The following is a 21,256-nucleotide window of genomic DNA, read 5'->3' on the forward strand; positions in this document are numbered from 1 at the left end:
ATAGAATATAGAGAATGCACACACAGCACAGACAATACACAGAATCCAGAATATAGAGAATACACACTCATCACAGGCAATACACAGAATATAGAATATAGAGAATACACACACATCACAGGCAATACACAGAATATAGAATATAGAGAATGCACACACAGCACAGACAATACACAGAATATAGAATATAGAGAATGCACACACAGCACAGACAATACACAGAATCCAGAATATAGAGAATACACACAGATCACAGACAATACACAGAATACAGAACAGAGAATACAATACATTCACATCACAGACAATACACACAATATAGAATATAGAGAATACACACACATCACAGACAAGACGCAGAATATAGAATATAGAGAATACACACACATCACAGACAATACAGAGAATATAGAATATAGAGAATACACACACACCACAGACAATACACAGAATATAGAATATAGAGAATACACACACATCACAGACAATACACAGAATATAGAATACAGAGAATACACACTCAGCACAGACAATACACAGAATATAGAAGATAGAGAATACACAAACATCACAGACAATACACAGAATATAGAATATAGAGAATACACACACATCACAGACAATACACAGAATATAGAATATAGAGAATGCAAACACATCACATGCAATACACAGAATATAGAAGATAGAGAATACACACACACCACAGACAATACACAGAATATAGAATATAGAGAATACACACACACCACAGTCAATACACAGAATATAGATTATAGAGAATACACACACCCCACAGACAATACACAGAATATAGAATATAGAGAATACACACACACCACAGACAATACAGAGAATATAGAATATAGAGAATACACACACACCACAGACAATACACAGAATATAAAATATAGAGAATACACACACACCACAGACAATACACAGAATATAGAATATAGAGAATACACACACAACAGACAATACACAGAATATGGAATATAGAGAATACACACACATCACAGATAATATACAGACTATAGAATATAGAGAATACATACACACCACAGACAATACACAGAATATAGAATATAGAGAATACACACACATCACAGACAATACACAGAATATAGAATACAGAGAATACACACTGAGCACAGACAATGCACAGAATATAGAATATAGAGAATACACACACATCACAGTCAATATACAGAATATAGAATATAGAGAATACACACACATCACAGACAATACACAGAATTTAGAATATAGAGAATACACACACATCACAGACAATACACAGAATACAGAACAGCGAATACAATACATTCACATCACAGACAATACACGGAATACAGAGTATAGAGAATACACACACATCACTGACAATACACAGGATATAGAATATAGAGAATACACACACATCACAGACAATACACAGAATATAGAATATAGAGAATACACACACATCACAGATAATATGCAGACTATAGAATAGAGAGAATACATACACACCACAGACAATACACAGAATATAGAATATAGAGAATACACAGACGTCACAAACAATACACAGAATATAGAATATAGAGAATACACACTCATCACAGACAATACACAGAAATTAGAATATAGAGAATACACACACATCACAGACAATACACAGAATATAGAATATAGAGAATACACACACACCACAGACAATACGCGGAATATAGAATATAGAGAATACACACATATCACAGACAATACACAGAATATAGAATATAGAGAATGCACACACATCACAGACAATACACAGAATATAGAATATAGAGAATACACACACATCACAGACAATACACAGAATATAGAATATAGAGAATACACACACATCACAGACAATACACAGAATATGGAATATAGAGAATACACACACATCACAGACAATACACAGAATATAGAATATAGAGAATACACACACATCACAGACAATACACAGAATATAGAATATAGAGAATACACACACATCACAGACAATACACAGAATATAGAATATAGAGAATACACACAATCACAGAGAATACACAGAATATAGAGTCTAGAGAATACACACACATCACAGACAATACACAGAACATAGAATATAGAAAATAAACTCACATCACAGAGAATACACAGAATATAGAATATAGAGAATACACACAATCACAGAGAATACACAGAATATAGAATACAGAGAATACACACAATCACAGAGAATACACAGAATAGAGAATATAGAGAATACACTCACATCACAAACAATACACAGAATATAGAATATAGAGAATACACACTCATCACAGGCAATACACAGAATATAGAATATAGAGAATACACACACATCACAGACAATACACAGAATATAGAATATAGAGAATGCACACACAGCACAGACAATACACAGAATCCAGAATATAGAGAATACACACTCATCACAGGCAATACACAGAATATAGAATATAGAGAATACACACACATCACAGACAATACACAGAATATAGAATATAGAGAATGCACACACAGCACAGACAATACACAGAATATAGAATATAGAGAATGCACACACAGCACAGACAATACACAGAATCCAGAATATAGAGAATACACACAGATCACAGACAATACACAGAATACAGAACAGAGAATACAATACATTCACATCACAGACAATACACACAATATAGAATATAGAGAATACACACACATCACAGACAAGACGCAGAATATAGAATATAGAGAATACACACACATCACAGACAATACAGAGAATATAGAATATAGAGAATACACACACACCACAGACAATACACAGAATATAGAATATAGAGAATACACACACATCACAGACAATACACAGAATATAGAATACAGAGAATACACACTCAGCACAGACAATACACAGAATATAGAAGATAGAGAATACACAAACATCACAGACAATACACAGAATATAGAATATAGAGAATACACACACATCACAGACAATACACAGAATATAGAATATAGAGAATGCAAACACATCACATGCAATACACAGAATATAGAAGATAGAGAATACACACACACCACAGACAATACACAGAATATAGAATATAGAGAATACACACACACCACAGTCAATACACAGAATATAGATTATAGAGAATACACACACCCCACAGACAATACACAGAATATAGAATATAGAGAATACACACACACCACAGACAATACAGAGAATATAGAATATAGAGAATACACACACACCACAGACAATACACAGAATATAAAATATAGAGAATACACACACACCACAGACAATACACAGAATATAGAATATAGAGAATACACACACAACAGACAATACACAGAATATGGAATATAGAGAATACACACACATCACAGATAATATACAGACTGTAGAATATAGAGAATACATACACACCACAGACAATACACAGAATATAGAATATAGAGAATACACACACATCACAGACAATACACAGAATATAGAATATAGAGAATACACACTGAGCACAGACAATGCACAGAATATAGAATATAGAGAATACACACACATCACAGTCAATATACAGAATATAGAATATAGAGAATACACACACATCACAGACAATACACAGAATTTAGAATATAGAGAATACACACACATCACAGACAATACACAGAATACAGAACAGCGAATACAATACATTCACATCACAGACAATACACGGAATACAGAGTATAGAGAATACACACACATCACTGACAATACACAGGATATAGAATATAGAGAATACACACACATCACAGACAATACACAGAATATAGAATATAGAGAATACACACACATCACAGATAATATGCAGACTATAGAATATAGAGAATACATACACACCACAGACAATACACAGAATATAGAATATAGAGAATACACACACATCACAGACAATACACAGGATATAGAATATAGAGAATACACACACATCACAAACAATACACAGAATATAGAATATAGATAATATACACACATCACAGGTAATATACAGACTATAGAATATAGAGAATACATACACACCACAGACAATACGCAGAATATAGAATGTAGAGAATACACACACATCACAAACAATACACAGAATATAGAATATTGAGAATACACACTCATCACAGGCAATACACAGAATATAGAATATAGAGAATACACACACATCACAGACAATACACAGAATATAGAATATAGAGAATGCACACACAGCACAGACAATACACAGAATCCAGAATATAGAGAATACACACTCATCACAGGCAATACACAGAATATAGAATATAGAGAATACACACACATCACAGACAATACACAGAATATAGAATATAGAGAATGCACACACAGCACAGACAATACACAGAATATAGAATATAGAGAATGCACACACAGCACAGACAATACACAGAATCCAGAATATAGAGAATACACACAGATCACAGACAATACACAGAATACAGAACAGAGAATACAATACATTCACATCACAGACAATACACACAATATAGAATATAGAGAATACACACACATCACAGACAAGACGCAGAATATAGAATATAGAGAATACACACACATCACAGACAATACAGAGAATATAGAATATAGAGAATACACACACACCACAGACAATACACAGAATATAGAATATAGAGAATACACACACATCACAGACAATACACAGAATATAGAAGAGAGAATACACACTCAGCACAGACAATACACAGAATATAGAATATAGAGAATACACAAACGTCACAGACAATACACAGAATATAGAATATAGAGAATACACACACATCACAGACAATACACAGAATATAGAATATAGAGAATGCAAACACATCACATGCAATACACAGAATATAGAAGATAGAGAATACACGCACACCACAGACAATACACAGAATATAGAATATAGAGAATACACACACACCACAGACAATACACAGAATATAGATTATAGAGAATACACACACCTCACAGACAATACACAGAATATAGAATATAGAGAATACACACACACCACAGACAATACAGAGAATATAGAATATAGAGAATACACACACACCACAGACAATACACAGAATATAAAATATAGAGAATACACACACACCACAGACAATACACAGAATATAGAATATAGAGAATACACACACATCACAGACAATACACAGAATATAGAATATAGAGAATACACACACAACAGACAATACACAGAATATAGAATATAGAGAATACACACACATCACAGATAATATACAGACTGTAGAATATAGAGAATACATACACACCACAGACAATACACAGAATATAGAATATAGAGAATACACACACACCACAGACAATACAGAGAATATAGAATATAGAGAATACACACACACCACAGACAATACACAGAATATAAAATATAGAGAATACACACACACCACAGACAATACACAGAATATAGAATATAGAGAATACACACACATCACAGACAATACACAGAATATAGAATATAGAGAATACACACACAACAGACAATACACAGAATATGGAATATAGAGAATACACACACATCACAGATAATATACAGACTGTAGAATATAGAGAATACATACACACCACAGACAATACACAGAATATAGAATATAGAGAATACACACACATCACAGACAATACACAGAATATAGAATATAGAGAATACACACTGAGCACAGACAATGCACAGAATATAGAATATAGAGAATACACACACATCACAGACAATACACAGAATATAGAATATAGAGAATACACACACATCACAGACAATACACAGAATTTAGAATATAGAGAATACACACACATCACAGACAATACACAGAATACAGAACAGCGAATACAATACATTCACATCACAGACAATACACGGAATACAGAGTATAGAGAATACACACACATCACTGACAATACACAGGATATAGAATATAGAGAATACACACACATCACAGACAATGCACAGAATATAGAATATAGAGAATACACACACATCACAGATAATATGCAGACTATAGAATATAGAGAATACATACACACCACAGACAATACACAGAATATAGAATATAGAGAATACACAGACGTCACAAACAATACACAGAATATAGAATATAGAGAATACACACTCATCACAGACAATACACAGAATATAGAAGATAGAGAATACACACACACCACAGACAATACGCGGAATATAGAATAGAGAGTATACACACATATCACAGACAATACACAGAATATAGAATATAGAGAATGCACACACATCACAGACAATACACAGAATATAGAATATAGAGAATACACACACATCACAGACAATACACAGAATATAGAATATAGAGAATACACACACATCACAGACAATACACAGAATATGGAATATAGAGAATACACACACATCACAGCCAATACACAGAATATAGAATATAGAGAATACACTCACATCACAGACAATACACAGAATATAGAATATAGAGAATACACACAATCACAGAGAATACACAGAATATAGAGTCTAGAGAATACACACACATCACAGACAATACACAGAACATAGAATATAGAAAATACACTCCCATCACAGAGAATACACAGAATATAGAATATAGAGAATACACACAATCACAGAGAATACACAGAATATAGAATACAGAGAATACACACAATCACAGAGAATACACAGAATAGAGAATATAGAGAATACGCTCACATCACAGACAATACACAGAATATAGAATATAGAGAATACACACACATCACAGACAGTACACAGTATATAGAATATAGAGAAAACACACAATCACAGAGAATACACAGAATATAGAGTCTAGAGAATACACACACAGCACAGACAATACACAGAATCCAGAATATAGAGAATACACACTCATCACAGGCAATACACAGAATATAGAATATAGAGAATACACACACATCACAGACAATACACAGAATATAGAATATAGAGAATGCACACACAGCACAGACAATACACAGAATATAGAATATAGAGAATGCACACACAGCACAGACAATACACAGAATCCAGAATATAGAGAATACACACAGATCACAGACAATACACAGAATACAGAACAGAGAATACAATACATTCACATCACAGACAATACACACAATATAGAATATAGAGAATACACACACATCACAGACAAGACGCAGAATATAGAATATAGAGAATACACACACATCACTGACAATACAGAGAATATAGAATATAGAGAATACACACACACCACAGACAATACACAGAATATAGAATATAGAGAATACACACACATCACAGACAATACAGAGAATATAGAAGAGAGAATACACACTCAGCACAGACAATACACAGAATATAGAATATAGAGAATACACAAACATCACAGACAATACACAGAATATAGAATATAGAGAATACACACACATCACAGACAATACACAGAATATAGTATATAGAGAATGCAAACACATCACATGCAATACACAGAATATAGAAGATAGAGAATACACACACACCACAGACAATACACAGAATATAGAATATAGAGAATACACACACACCACAGACAATACACAGAATATAGATTATAGAGAATACACACACCTCACAGACAATACACAGAATATAGAATATAGAGAATACACACACACCACAGACAATACAGAGAATATAGAATATAGAGAATACACACACACCACAGACAATACATAGAATATAAAATATAGAGAATACACACACACCACAGACAATACACAGAATATAGAATATAGAGAATACACACACAACAGACAATACACAGAATATGGAATATAGAGAATACACACACATCGCAGATAATATACAGACTGTAGAATATAGAGAATACATACACACCACAGACAATACACAGAATATAGAATATAGAGAATACACACACATCACAGACAATACACAGAATATAGAAAATAGAGAATACACACTGAGCACAGACAATGCACAGAATATAGAATATAGAGAATACACACACATCACAGACAATACACAGAATATAGAATATAGAGAATACACACACATCACAGACAATACACAGAATTTAGAATATAGAGAATACACACACATCACAGACAATACACAGAATACAGAACAGCGAATACAATACATTCACATCACAGACAATACACGGAATACAGAGTATAGAGAATACATACACATCACTGACAATACACAGGATATAGAATATAGAGAATACACACACATCACAGACAATACACAGAATATAGAATATAGAGAATACACACACATCACAGATAATATGCAGACTATAGAATATAGAGAATACATACACACCACAGACAATACACAGAATATAGAATATAGAGAATACACAGACGTCACAAACAATACACAGAATATAGAATATAGAGTATACACACTCATCACAGACAATACACAGAAATTAGAATATAGAGAATACACACACATCACAGACAATACACAGAATATAGAAGATAGAGAATACACACACACCACAGACAATACGCGGAATATAGAATATAGAGAATACACACATATCACAGACAATACACAGAATATAGAATATAGAGAATGCACACACATCACAGACAATACACAGAATATAGAATATAGAGAATACACACACATCACAGACAATACACAGAATATAGAATATAGAGAATACACACGCATCACAGACAATACACAGAATATGGAATATAGAGAATACACACACATCACAGACAATACACAGAATATAGAATATAGAGAATACACACACATCACAGACAATACACAGAATATAGAATATAGAGAATACACACAATCACAGAGAATACACAGAATATAGAGTCTAGAGAATACACACACATCACAGACAATACACAGAACATAGAATATAGAAAATACACTCCCATCACAGAGAATACACAGAATATAGAATATAGAGAATACACACAATCACAGAGAATACACAGAATATAGAATACAGCGAATACACACACATCACAGGTAATATACAGACTATAGAATATAGAGAATATACACACATCACAGGTAATATACAGACTATAGAATATAGAGAATACATACACACCACAGACAATACGCAGAATATAGAATATAGAGAATACACACACATCACAAACAATACACAGAATATAGAATATAGAGAATACACACTCATCACAGGCAATACACAGAATATAGAATATAGAGAATACACACACATCACAGACAATACACAGAATATAGAATATAGAGAATGCACACACAGCACACACAATACACAGAATCCAGAATATAGAGAATACACACTCATCACAGGCAATACACAGAATATAGAATATAGAGAATACACACACATCACAGAGAATACACAGAATAGAGAATATAGAGAATACACTCACATCACAGACAATACACAGAATATAGAATATAGAGAATACACACAATCACAGAGAATATACAGAATATAGAATATAGAGAATACGCACAATCACAGAGAATACACAGAATAGAGAACATAGAGAACACTCTCACATCACAGACAATACCAAGAATATAGATTCTAGAGAATACACACACACCACAGACAATACACAGAATATAAAATATAGAGAATACACACACATCACAGACAATACACAGAATATAGAATATAGAGAATACACACACATCACAGATAATATACAGACTATAGAATATAGAGAATACATACACACTACAGACAATACACAGAATATAGAATATAGATAATACACACACATCACAAACAATACACAGAATATAGAATATAGAGAATACATACACTTCACAGACAATACGCAGAATATAGAATATAGAGAATACACACACATCACAGACAATACACAGAATATAGAATATAGAGAATACACACACATCACAGACAATACGCAGAATATAGAATATAGAGAATACACACACATCACAGACAATACACAGAATATAGAATATAGGGAATACACACACATCACAGACAATACACAGAATATAGAATATAGAGAATACACACACATCACAAACAATACACAGAATGTAGAATATAGAGAATATACACACATCACAGATAATATACAGACTATAGAATATAGAGAATACATACACACTACAGACAATACACAGAATATAGAATATAGATAATACACACACATCACAAACAATACACAGAATATAGAATATAGAGAATACATACACTTCACACACAATACGCAGAATATAGAATATAGAGAATACACACACATCACAGACAATACACAGAATATAGAATATAGAGAATACACACACATCACAGACAATACGCAGAATATCGAATATAGAGAATACACACACATCACAGACAATACACAGAATATAGAATATAGGGAATACACACACATCACAGACAATACACAGAATATAGAATATAGAGAATACACACACATCACAAACAATACACAGAATGTAGAATATAGAGAATATACACACATCACAGGTAATATACAGACTATAGAATATAGAGAATACATACACACCACAGACAATACGCAGAATATAGAATATAGAGAATACACACACATCACAAACAATACACAGAATATAGAATACAGAGAATACACACTCATCACAGGCAATACACAGAATATAGAATATAGAGAATACACACACATCACAGACAATACACAGAATATAGAATATAGAGAATGCACACACAGCACAGACAATACACAGAATCCAGAATATAGAGAATACACACACATCACAGACGATACACAGAATACAGAACAGAGAATACAATACATTCACATCACAGACAATACACAGAATACAGAGTATAGGGAATACACACACATCACTGACAATACACAGGATATAGAATATAGAGAATACACACACATCACAGACAATACACAGAATATAGAATATAGAGAATACACACACATCACAGGTAATATACAGACTATAGAATATAGAGAATACATACACACCACAGACAATACACAGAATATAGAATATAGAGAATACACACACATCACAAACAGTACACAGAATATAGAATATAGAGAATACACACTCATCACAGGCAATACACAGAATATAGAATATAGAGAATACACACACATCACAGACAATACACAGAATTTAGAATATAGAGAATGCACACACAGCACAGACAATACACAGAATCCAGAATATAGAGAATACACACACATCACAGACAATACACAGAATACAGAACAGAGAATACAATATATTCACATCACAGACAATACACAGAATACAGAGTATTGAGAATACACACACATCACTGACAATACACAGGATATAGAATATAGAGAATACACACACATCACAGACAATACACAGAATATAGAATATTGAGAATACACACACATCACAGACAATACACAGAATATAGAATATAGAGAATGCACACACAGCACAGACAATACACAGAATTCCAGAATATATAGAATACACACACATCACAGACAATACACAGAATACAGAACAGAGAATACAATATATTCACATCACAGACAATACACAGAATACAGAGTATAGAGAATACACACACATCACAGACAATACGCAGAATGTAGCATTTCGAAAATACACACACATCACAGACAATACACAGAACATAGAATATAGAGAATACACTCACATCACAGAGAATACACAGAATATAGAATATAGAGAATACACACAATCACAGAGAATACACAGAATATAGAATATAGAGAATACACACAATCACAGACAATACACAGAATATAGAATATAAAGTATACACACACACCACAGACAATACACAGAATATAGAATATAGAGAATACACACACACCACAGACAATACACAGAATATAGAATATCGAGAATACACACACACCACAGACAATACACAGAATATAGAATATAGAGAATACACACACAACAGACAATACACAGAATATAGAATATAGAGAATACACACACCTCAAGACAATACGCAGAATGTAGCATTTCGAAAATACACTCACATCACAGACAATACACAGAACATAGAATATAGAGAATACACTCACATCACAGAGAATACACAGAATATAGAATATAGAGAATACACACAATCACAGACAATGCACAGAATATAGAATATAGAGAATACACTCACATCACAGAGAATACACAGTATATAGAATATAGAGAATACACACAATCACAGAGAATACACAGAATAGAGAACATAGAGAACACTCTCACATCACAGACAATACCAAGAATATAGATTATAGAGAATACACACAGACCACAGACAATACACAGAATATAGAATATAGAGAATACACACACATCACAGGCAATACACAGAATATAGAATATAGAGAATACACACACATCACAGATAATATACAGACTATAGAATATAGAGAATAGATACACACGACAGACAATACACAGAATATAGAATATAGAGAATACACACACATCACAAACAATACACAGAATATAGAATATAGAGAATACACACACATCACAGACAATACGCAGAATATAGAATATAGAGAATACACACACATCACAGACAATACACAGAATATAGAATATAGAGAATACACACACATCACAGGTAATATACAGACTATAGAATATAGAGAATACATACACACCACAGACAATACAGAGAATATAGAATATAGAGAATGCACACACATCACAGACAATACACAGTATATAGAATATAGAGAATACACACACATCACAAACAATACACAGAATATAGAATATAGAGAATATACACACATCACAGGTAATATACAGACTATAGAATAAAGAGAATACATACACACCACAGACAATACGCAGAATATAGAATATAGAGAATACACACACATCACAAACAATACACAGAATATAGAATATAGAGAATACACACTCATCACAGGCAATACACAGAATATAGAATATAGAGAATACACACACATTACAGACAATACACAGAATATAGAATATAGAGAATGCACACACAGCAAAGACAATACACAGAATCCAGAATATAGAGAATACACACTCATCACAGGCAATACACAGAATATAGAATATAGAGAATACACACACATCACAGACAATACACAGAATACAGAACAGAGAATACAATACATTCACATCACAGACAATACACAGAATACAGAGTATTGAGAATACACACACATCACTGACAATACACAGTTAATAGAATATAGAGAATACACACACATCACAGACAATACACAGAATATAGAATATAGAGAATACACACATATCACAGGTAATATACAGACTATAGAATATAGAGAATACATACACACCACAGACAATACACAGAATATAGAATATAGAGAATACACACACATCACAAACAGTACACAGAATATAGAAGATAGAGAATACACACTCATCACAGGCAATACACAGAATATAGAATATAGAGAATACACACACATCACAGACAATACGCAGAATATAGAATATAGAGAATGCACACACAGCACAGACAATACACAGAATCCAGAATACAGAGAAGACACACACATCACAGACAATACACAGAATACAGAACAGAGAATACAATATATTCACATCACAGACAATACAAAAAATACAGAGTATAGAGAATACACACACATCACTGACAATACACAGGATATAGAATATAGAGAATACACACACATCACAGACAATACACAGAATATAGAATATTGAGAATACACACACATCACAGACAATACACAGAATATAGAATATAGAGAATACACACACACCACAGACAATACACAGAATATAGAATATAGAGAATACGCACACACCACAGACAATACACAGAATATAGAATATAGAGAATACACACACACCAGACAATGCACAGACTATAGAATATAGAGAATACACACACAACAGACAATACACAGAATATAGAATATAGAGAATACACACACCTCACAGACAATACACAGAATGTAGCATTTCGAAAATACACACACATCACAGACAATACACAGAACATAGAATATAGAGAATACACTCACATCACAGAGAATACACAGAATATAGAATATAGAGAATACACACAATCACAGAGAATACACAGAATATAGAATATAGAGAATACACACAATCACGGAGAATACACAGAATAGAGAATATAGAGAATACACTCACATCACAGACAATACACAGAATATAGAATATAGAGAATACACACAATCACAGAGAATATACAGAATATAGAAAATAGAGAATACACACAATCACAGAGAATACACAGAATAGAGAACATAGAGAACACTCTCACATCACAGACAATACCAAGAATATAGATTATAGAGAATACACACACACCACAGACGATACACAGAATATAGAATATAGAGAATACACACACATCACAGACAATACACAGAATATAGAATATAGAAAAGACACATACATCACAGATAATATACAGACTATAGAATATAGAGAATACATACACACTACAGACAATACACAGAATATAGAATATAGAGAATACACACATATCACAAACAATACACAGAATATAGAATATAGAGAATACACACTCATCAGAGACAATACACAGAATATAGAATATAGAGAATACACACACATCACAGACAATACACAGAATATAGAATATAGAGAATGCACACACAGCACAGACAAGACACAGAATCCAGAATATAGAGAATACACACACATCACAGACAATACACAGAATACAGAACAGATAATACAATACATTCACATCACAGACAATACACAGAATACAGAGTATAGAGAATACACACACATCACAGACAATACACAGAATATGGAATATAAAGAATACACACACATCACTGACAATACACAGAATATAGAATATAGAGAATACACACACAGCACAGACAATACACAGAATATAGAATATAGAGAATACACACACACCACAGACAATACACAGAATATAGAATATAGAGAATACACACACACCACAGACAATACACAGAATATAGAATATAGAGAATACACACACAACAGACAATACACAGAATATGGAATATAGAGAATACACACACATCACAGTTAATATACAGACAGTAGAATATAGAGAATACATACACACCACAGACAATACACAGAATATAGAATATAGAGAATACACACACATCACAGACAATACACAGAATATAGAATATAGAGAATTCACACTCATCACAGGCAATACACAGAATATAGAATATAGAGAATACACACACATCACAGACAATACACAGAATATAGAATATAGAGAATGCACACACAGCACAGACAATACACAGAATCCAGAATATAGAGAATACACACACATCACAGACAATACACAGAATACAGAACAGAGAATACAATACATTCACATCACAGACAATACACAGAATACAGAGTATAGAGAGTACACACACATCACTGACAATACACAGGATATAGAATATAGAGAATACACACACATCACAGACAATACACAGAATATAGAATATAGAGATTACACACACATCACAGGTAATATACAGACTATAGAATATAGAGAATTCATACACACCACAGGCAATACACAGAATATAGAATATAGAGAATACACACACATCACAAACAGTACACAGAATATAGAATATAGAGAATACACACTCATCACAGGCAATACACAGAATATAGAATATAGAGAATACACACAGACATCACAGACAATACACAGAATATAGAATATAGAGAATGCACACACAGCACAGACAATACACAGAATCCAGAATATAGAGAATACACACACATCACAGACAATACACAGAATACAGAACAGAGAATACAATATATTCACATCACAGACAATACACAGAATACAGAGTATAGACAATACACACACATCACTGACAATACACAGGATATAGAATATAGAGAATACACACACATCACAGACAATACACAGAATATAGAATATTGAGAATACACACACATCACAGACAATACACAGAATATAGAAAATAGAGAATGCACACACAGCACAGACAATACACAGAATCCAGAATATAGAGAATACACACACATCACAGACAATACACAGAATACAGAACAGAGAATACAATATATTCACATCACAGACAATACACAGAATACAGAGTATAGAGAATACACACACATCACTGACAATACACAGGATATAGAATATAGAGAATACACACATATCACAGACAATACACAGAATATAGAATATTGAGAATACACACACATCACAGACAATACACAGAATATAGAATATAGGGAATACACACACACCACAGACAATACACAGAATATAGAATATAGAGAATACACACACCACAGACAATACACAGAATATAGAATATAGGGAATACACACACATCACAGACAATACACAGAATATAGAATATAGAGAATACACACACACCACAGACAATACACAGAATATAGAATATAGAGAATACACACACAACAGACAATACACAGAATATAGAAAATAGAGAATACACACACCACAGACAATTCACAGAATATAGAATATAGAGAATACACACACATCACAGACAATACACAGAATATAGAATATAGAGAATACACACACCACAGACAATACACAGAATATAGAATATAGAGAATACACACACAACAGACAATACACAGAATGTAGCATTTCGAAAATACACACACATCACAGACAATACACAGACCATAGAATATAGAGAATACACTCACATCACAGAGAATACACAGAATATAGAATATAGAGAATACACACAATCACAGAGAATACACAGAATAGAGAATATAGAGAATACACTCACATCACAGACAATACACAGAATATAGAATATAGAGAATACACACAATCACAGAGAATATACAGAATATAGAATATAGAGAATACGCACAATCACAGAGAATACACAGAATAGAGAACATAGAGAACACTCTCACATCACAGACAATACCAAGAATATAGATTATAGAGAATACACACATACCACAGACAATACACAGAATATAGAATATAGAGAATACACACACATCACAGACAATACACAGAATATAGAATATAGAGAATACACACACATCACAGATAATATACAGACTATAGAATATAGAGAATACATACACACTACAGACAATACACAGGATATAGAATATAGAGAATACACACACATCACAGACAATACGCAGAATATAGAATATAGAGAATACACACACATCACAGACAATACACAGAATATAGAATATAGAGAATACACACACATCACAGGTAATATACAGACTATAGAATATAGAGAATACATACACACCACAGACAATACACAGAATATAGAATATAGAGAATACACACACATCACAGACAATACACAGGATATAGAATATAGAGAATACACACACATCACAAACAATACACAGAATATAGAATATAGAGAATATACACACATCACAGGTAATATACAGACTATAGAATATAGAGAATACATACACACCACAGACAATACGCAGAATATAGAATATAGCGAATACACACACATCACAAACAATACACAGAATATAGAATATAGAGAATACACACTCATCACAGGCAATACACAGAATATAGAATATAGAGAATACACACACATCACAGACAATACACAGAATATAGAATATAGAGAATGCACACACAGCACAGACAATACACAGAATCCAGAATATAGAGAATACACACTCATCACAGGCAATACACAGAATATAGAATATAGAGAATACACACACATCACAGGCAATACACAGAATATAGAATATAGAGAATGCACACACAGCACAGACAATACACAGAATATAGAATATAGAGAATGCACACACAGCACAGACAATACACAGAATCCAGAATATAGAGAATACACACAGATCACAGACAATACACAGAATACAGAACAGAGAATACAATACATTCACATCACAGACAATACACACAATATAGAATATAGAGAATACACACACATCACAGACAAGACGCAGAATATAGAATATAGAGAATACACACACATCACAGACAATACAGAGAATATAGAATATAGAGAATACACACACACCACAGACAATACACAGAATATAGAATATAGAGAATACACACACATCACAGACAATACACAGAATATAGAATACAGAGAATACACACTCAGCACAGACAATACACAGAATATAGAAGATAGAGAATACACAAACATCACAGACAATACACAGAATATAGAATATAGAGAATACACACACATCACAGACAATACACAGAATATAGAATATAGAGAATGCAAACACATCACATGCAATACACAGAATATAGAAGATAGAGAATACACACACACCACAGACAATACACAGAATATAGAATATAGAGAATACACACACACCACAGTCAATACACAGAATATAGATTATAGAGAATACACACACCCCACAGACAATACACAGAATATAGAATATAGAGAATACACACACACCACAGACAATACAGAGAATATAGAATATAGAGAATACACACACACCACAGACAATACACAGAATATAAAATATAGAGAATACACACACACCACAGACAATACACAGAATATAGAATATAGAGAATACACACACAACAGACAATACACAGAATATGGAATATAGAGAATACACACACATCACAGATAATATACAGACTATAGAATATAGAGAATACATACACACCACAGACAATACACAGAATATAGAATATAGAGAATACACACACATCACAGACAATACACAGAATATAGAATATAGAGAATACACACTGAGCACAGACAATGCACAGAATATAGAATATAGAGAATACACACACATCACAGTCAATATACAGAATATAGAATATAGAGAATACACACACATCACAGACAATACACAGAATTTAGAATATAGAGAATACACACACATCACAGACAATACACAGAATACAGAACAGCGAATACAATACATTCACATCACAGACAATACACGGAATACAGAGTATAGAGAATACACACACATCACTGACAATACACAGGATATAGAATATAGAGAATACACACACATCACAGACAATACACAGAATATAGAATATAGAGAATACACACACATCACAGATAATATGCAGACTATAGAATAGAGAGAATACATACACACCACAGACAATACACAGAATATAGAATATAGAGAATACACAGACGTCACAAACAATACACAGAATATAGAATATAGAGAATACACACTCATCACAGACAATACACAGAAATTAGAATATAGAGAATACACACACATCACAGACAATACACAGAATATAGAATATAGAGAATACACACACACCACAGACAATACGCGGAATATAGAATATAGAGAATACACACATATCACAGACAATACACAGAATATAGAATATAGAGAATGCACACACATCACAGACAATACACAGAATATAGAATATAGAGAATACACACACATCACAGACAATACACAGAATATAGAATATAGAGAATACACACACATCACAGACAATACACAGAATATGGAATATAGAGAATACACACACATCACAGACAATACACAGAATATAGAATATAGAGAATACACACACATCACAGACAATACACAGAATATAGAATATAGAGAATACACACACATCACAGACAATACACAGAATATAGAATATAGAGAATACACACAATCACAGAGAATACACAGAATATAGAGTCTAGAGAATACACACACATCACAGACAATACACAGAACATAGAATATAGAAAATAAACTCACATCACAGAGAATACACAGAATATAGAATATAGAGAATACACACAATCACAGAGAATACACAGAATATAGAATACAGAGAATACACACAATCACAGAGAATACACAGAATAGAGAATATAGAGAATACACTCACATCACAAACAATACACAGAATATAGAATATAGAGAATACACACTCATCACAGGCAATACACAGAATATAGAATATAGAGAATACACACACATCACAGACAATACACAGAATATAGAATATAGAGAATGCACACACAGCACAGACAATACACAGAATCCAGAATATAGAGAATACACACTCATCACAGGCAATACACAGAATATAGAATATAGAGAATACACACACATCACAGACAATACACAGAATATAGAATATAGAGAATGCACACACAGCACAGACAATACACAGAATATAGAATATAGAGAATGCACACACAGCACAGACAATACACAGAATCCAGAATATAGAGAATACACACAGATCACAGACAATACACAGAATACAGAACAGAGAATACAATACATTCACATCACAGACAATACACACAATATAGAATATAGAGAATACACACACATCACAGACAAGACGCAGAATATAGAATATAGAGAATACACACACATCACAGACAATACAGAGAATATAGAATATAGAGAATACACACACACCACAGACAATACACAGAATATAGAATATAGAGAATACACACACATCACAGACAATACACAGAATATAGAATACAGAGAATACACACTCAGCACAGACAATACACAGAATATAGAAGATAGAGAATACACAAACATCACAGACAATACACAGAATATAGAATATAGAGAATACACACACATCACAGACAATACACAGAATATAGAATATAGAGAATGCAAACACATCACATGCAATACACAGAATATAGAAGATAGAGAATACACACACACCACAGACAATACACAGAATATAGAATATAGAGAATACACACACACCACAGTCAATACACAGAATATAGATTATAGAGAATACACACACCCCACAGACAATACACAGAATATAGAATATAGAGAATACACACACACCACAGACAATACAGAGAATATAGAATATAGAGAATACACACACACCACAGACAATACACAGAATATAAAATATAGAGAATACACACACACCACAGACAATACACAGAATATAGAATATAGAGAATACACACACAACAGACAATACACAGAATATGGAATATAGAGAATACACACACATCACAGATAATATACAGACTGTAGAATATAGAGAATACATACACACCACAGACAATACACAGAATATAGAATATAGAGAATACACACACATCACAGACAATACACAGAATATAGAATATAGAGAA

The sequence above is a fragment of the Scyliorhinus torazame genome, chromosome 12 (genome assembly GCF_047496885.1).
Source record: "Scyliorhinus torazame isolate Kashiwa2021f chromosome 12, sScyTor2.1, whole genome shotgun sequence".
NCBI classification, from domain to species: domain Eukaryota; kingdom Metazoa; phylum Chordata; class Chondrichthyes; order Carcharhiniformes; family Scyliorhinidae; genus Scyliorhinus; species Scyliorhinus torazame.